Here is a 5,684-nt window from a genome sequence, read left to right as displayed (position 1 = left end):
ATAATGTAGCCATAAGATTATTGTGACTTTTTATCATGCGGTTTATTAATGGCATGGCTTGAAAGTTCATCAGCTCGTCGGAGAGAGTCCCATTGAATCCCATGTTAAAATGCCCAATTTTAGAGTAGAATTAAACCTGTTTACAGCATTATTCAAACTTTGGTTTTAGTCTCAATCGCTATGTTCTTCCTTCATTAAAACTCTGAGGGGGTGAACTTTTTCGTAACTACCTCTATATCGCTATAATAAGCGATATAGTGGTTTGAAATTTACGTGACGTCACAGTGAGCTGCGCCCTCCCTTCTCCTTACTTTTTCCTGTGTCATTGAACACAACTCGAGACTTTCGAAATCTCCCACTCAGTATCGGATGAATAACACAGTTTGATGTTTTGCTTGTTCTGCTGACGGACACGTTAAAGACGTCTGCGCTCCCGTTTCTGTGGTAAGTCAAGCTCAGTATTTTATTTAGATGTGTAGAAGTGATTCGCAGGGTGTTTTAGTACCATGCATTCGAGCTAACGTCCGTTAGCATGGAGGCTAAATACGAACTCCGATCTGGGGCATTAACTCCTGTTTAATGCGAACGGCACTATTACCGACACACACCGATATGAACCGACATGAGTAGGTCCGCCCAGCAGTGGCATGCGTTAGTTTATGAGGTTAAATCTGAGACAGGAGACTGTGTGTGTCCGGTGAATTAGCTCCATCAGGATATCTATTGCTATAAAATGGTTTCACTCGCCAAGGCATTTGACTTGACAATGTTACACAGTTAGTTATTCTACTGAAACAGACTTACAGTGATCAATTGAAACGTGCGTATTTAAAGTCACATCTGTATTTTAAGAGCAGATGTTTAAAGGGGAATTCAACTTCCAAAGCTCTTTATTCAGAGTATTGTTATGATGTCTTACAGAGAAAGCTAAACGTTCTGCTGCCTGCACTGTTTACATTGTAATCTCAGGCAGATTTCACTGAATTGTTCTGTTAAATATAAATAAATTATAGCCTTGTATCTTTATTAGAACAGACAGTGTAATAGAGAATTTGATGCTGATGTACACTAACTATTTCCTAAGCTGAAATGATTATGATCTGTTTAACTTTGAAGTAATACACTTCCTTTTTTACCATTTAAAGTGTGTTAAGGACTTAACCTGGCACATGTATGACTTTACACATTTGTATATTTATGTTGAAATTTTCTCTAGCATGTCCAGCATGAGACAACTGGAATTCAACCACATTGAACACCGACTTCAGGTACAGACCTCTTTTCATTAATTACAAACAACCATGGCAAAGTACTGCACATAATACATTGTATATTAAATAATATATGCAATACTTTGAATGTGAAATAACTCCATACTGTACATTCATTGTCATGGTAGTGCACGTTTTAATCCAAAAGCATATTCAAATACACAGTTGAATATCCACAGAAAATAAGATTACACACTTTGTTCATATGTAACTCTTCCTCTACAATAATGACGATCACTTTCATGTTTCCTATCATTTTATTAGGGACAGACGAGCCTGAAGGACACAGCTGTGATGACCATGTTCTGTCTCTTATGGCAAAGCAGAAATATAAAACACTGGGTTCTTATCTAAAGTGTATCAAATCAGATCTCCACCATGTTGCTGCTGAGGACATCAGGTGCTGCAGTTCTTCATCTATGAAGAGAAAAAACGCACTGTTAAAGAATGTTTTGTGTTGTGTATAAAGCACAACAGATTTCTGATAGAACTGTTGTACTGTGGTCTTGGTTTATATCCTCATGGTGAAATGTACATATTTTAAGTCCCTTCTGATAAAAGTGCTGAAAGAAATACAACATTGTACAAATACATAAAATGTCTTTCTACCTCATCAGTACTATTCAAGGTGATAATCTCCCACAGACCTATTGATAACAGTCCAAATCAAGTCTTTCCACTTCTCTCAGTGTGAAAACATAATTCTATAATTAATTTGAGAACTGTTTACAACACTGATGTGTGGAGATTAAAATCATACCTAAACTGTCTAATTCACTGTAAAACTCCATGACATTCGCAGGCCATCTGTAGTTAAGGGAGCAACGCATGGAATGATGTGTAGATTACTAGTTTGATGATGCATGAGGAGAGGCGGTGGTCGAGTGGCAGAAACTTGGACTATGGGCAGAGAAGGTCTCTGGTTCGTCTTTGGTTCGACTCCATGGAGAGACAACAAAAGTCGAACCTGGATTGATCTGTCCAAAAATCCAAGAGTCTCCCTACCCTCTCTAGTGCCCATGAGCAAGGCACCTCACTCCCCCAACATCTGCTCCCCCGAGCGCCGTACATGGTCGCTCACTGCTCTGTGTGTCCTGCACCAGATGGGTAAAAAGCAGCGATTAAATTTCCCTACCTGCATGAGTGTGCCTTTGCATGTCTGTGCATGTGTTTGGGATGAATAAATGGATTTTAATCTTAATCTTTTAATCTTAATCAGTTGTCTTCCAGTTGACCAGCATGAAGCTGCAGATCTCCACCATGTTGCTGCTGGGGACATCAGGAGCTGCATTAATGAGGAGCAGAAGCGTACTGTTATGAATGTTTTGTGTTGTTTATGAAGCACTACTTATTTCAGCTAGAACCGATGTACTAGGGTCTGGGTTTGTATCCTAATGGTTAAATGCACATACTTTAAATCGCTTTTGATAAAACGTGACAAAGAAATACAACATTGTACACATAGATAAAATGTCTTTCTACCTCATCTGTAATATTCAAGGTGATGATCTCCCACAGAGCTGTTGATAACAGTCCACATCAAGTCTCTCCACTTCCCTCAGTGTGAAAACATAATTATATAATTAATTGGAGAAGTGTTTACAACACTGATGTGTGGACATTATAATGTTATCGCTACTGTCTAATTCACTCTACAACTCCATGACAGACTAAATAAACAATGTGAAAATAGTAATGGCGGATATACCATCCTGTATCAGAATATTGGTGAAACAGTTACTATCACATGAAACGTAAACGTGTAGCGTATTGATAGTAACTCATTAAAAAAAATAATGTCAAAACCAAAACAAGACTGTCGAGTTATCTTGCTTCAATCTGTTCATTAGACGTGATAAATAAACGGTAACTTTTATAACAATTACATATTACAAAAAACTTGAGGCATGTAAGCATATGATGATAGATAAAGCAATAGGTTATGTTGGATAGTTTCAAGGTTACTTACCTCTAGTTCAGCACCAGCGGCTGGCCAGAAGAAGTGGAGCGATCTTCCTTGCCGCACAGGGCAAACGCAGGCAATGTGGAGACGAGCGCTTGGTCATCGAACGTTCTCTCTTCCCCGACCGCAACAGACTTGAAATTGCCTGTGCTCGGGCCCGTTAGTGCTACAACGTAGCCCTAGTTATTATTATTATTATTATTATTTTTCTTAGCTTAAATGAATTGGCTTTTTGAGGGCTTTAATGTGCTCAAAAAGTTGTAGGAGTTTGCAGTAAATTCGAAGGCGGCAAAAATTTACGTATTCTGGAGTATTTTGAAAAGGGCGTGGCAAAATGGCTCAAGAGCGCCACCTACGGAAAAGCCCCTCATTTAGCATTCACCGATCTTCAAAAAAAACAAAGACTATTGTGTATCATGACTAGATGCACAAAAAAGTCTATCAGTGCATTATGAATAACGCAACAGGAAGCCCGCCAGTTTGACTTTAGTGGCCATTTTGGTCATATTCGATATTTTTTGTTTTAAGTACTCCTCCTACAGCTTTCATCAAATCAACTTACCATTTAGACGATCGTCATCACAACAAAATGGAGATCTAAAGTTATTGAAGGATTAAGTTTTAGCAAAACCGTCTGACCGTGGTGTGGCCTCAAAGTTTGATTAAACGCCATCAAAACACGGCCTCCTGTATCTTGGACATATTTTGTCCAATCGAGTCCAAACTATACACATAAGACAAGAGTCGCGACCTGAAGACATCGGTACAGAAATCGTGACTTAAAATCACAGCGCCCCCTGGTGGCAACAGGAAATGTCTTGTTTTTAAGACGTGTTATGTTTTTATGTACTACTCGGAGAGCTTTCATCACATCAATTTAAAATTTAGACGGGTGGCATCACAACAAGATGGAGATCTAAAGTTATCAAAGAAACAACTTTTCGACACACCGTCTGACTGTGGCGGGGCGTCAAATCAGCTCACCATGACACACGAAAACGCTTAAAGGGGACATATTCGCTTTAAAGGGGACATATTATTTCCATTTCACCACAGTTGATATGGTTCCTTGGGGTCTTAATGAAATGTCTGTAAAATATTTTGGTAAAAATACCCCAAGGATAATTTAAAACAGCACCTTTTTACTCAAAACAGGTTGATCTGAGGAGGTCTGTTTTACCTCCTCAGATCAACCTGTTTTGAGGGCTTTAATGTGCTCAAAAATTTGTAGGAGTTTGCAGCAAATTCGAAGGCGGCGTAAATTTAGGTATTCTGGAGTATTTTGAAAAGGGCGTGGCAAAATGGCTCAAGAGCGCCACCTACGGAAAAGCCCCTCATTTAGCATTCACCGATCCTCAAAAAAAACAAAGACTATTGTGTATCATGACTAGATGCACAAAAAAGTCCATCAGTGCATTATGAATAACGCAACAGGAAGCCCGCCAGTTTGACTTTAGTGGCCATTTTGGTCATATTCCATATTTTTTCTTTGATGTACTTGTCGTACACAACAAATTGGAGATCTAAAGTTATTGAAGGATTACGTTTTAGCAAAACCGTCTGACCGTGGTGTGGCGTTAAAGTTTGATGAAACGCCATCAAAACACAATCTTCCATATTTCAGACATATTTTGTCCAATTGAGTCCAAACTAGACACATACGACAAGAGTCGCGACCAGAAGACATCAGTGCAGAAATTGTGACTTACAATCACAGCGCCCCCTGGTGGCAACAGGAAATGTCTTGTTTTTAAGACGTGTTATGTTTTTATGTACTACTCGGAGAGCTTTCATCAGATCAACTTAAAAATTAGATGAGACTCTACAAAACAAGATGAAGATCTAAAGTTATCAATATTTAAACTTTTCATCATACCGTGTGACCGTGGTGAGGTCTCAAAGTTCGACTAAACGCCAATATAAGCGAGCTTCTGTAACTTAGACATATTTTGTCCAATCGACTCCAAACTACACATATAAGACAAGAGTCGCGACCGGAAGACATCTACCTAGAAATCATGACTTAAAAGGAAAGCGCCCCCTGGTGGCATCAGAAAAATGTCTTGTTTTGGTCATCTTACTCTTTGATGTATTTCCCTCCAGCCACTTTACTAAACCATGTCAAACTGTGTCAAATTGGTCTCAAGATATTGATAATGTAGGCATAACATTACTGTGACTTTTCATCATGCGGATTGTTAATGGCGTGGCATCAAAGTTCATCAGCTCACCATGGCCAATGAAACCCATTTTAACAGAGTTACCATGAACGCAGCATGAGACCGCTTTCAGTTTGTTACGTCTCACACTTGGATGTATTTCTCCTCATTCACTTTGCTAAACCATGTCAAACTGTGTCACATGGGTCTCAATATATTGATAATGTAGGCATAACATTGCTGTGAGTTTTCATCATGCGGATTATTCATAGCTTTGCAGCAGACTTCTTC

The 5,684-nt window shown here is 39.0% G+C and overlaps 1 long non-coding RNA gene across 1 annotated transcript; it reads left to right on the top strand.

Annotated features, from left to right (window-relative positions):
• The first annotated feature begins 352 nt into the window (after positions 1–352).
• On the top strand, positions 353–3,060 carry LOC133973684 (uncharacterized). Its single transcript, XR_009924593.1, has 3 exons — positions 353–444; positions 1,217–1,268; positions 1,536–3,060. It is a non-coding gene; the product is annotated as an uncharacterized LOC133973684 (long non-coding RNA).
• Positions 3,061–5,684: the final 2,624 nt, after the last annotated feature.

The sequence above is a fragment of the Platichthys flesus genome, chromosome 18 (assembly GCF_949316205.1).
Source record: "Platichthys flesus chromosome 18, fPlaFle2.1, whole genome shotgun sequence".
Taxonomy (NCBI): Eukaryota; Metazoa; Chordata; class Actinopteri; order Pleuronectiformes; family Pleuronectidae; genus Platichthys; species Platichthys flesus.
Note: the sequence above shows the minus strand (reverse complement) of the source record. Positions and strands in the feature narration are given on the sequence as shown.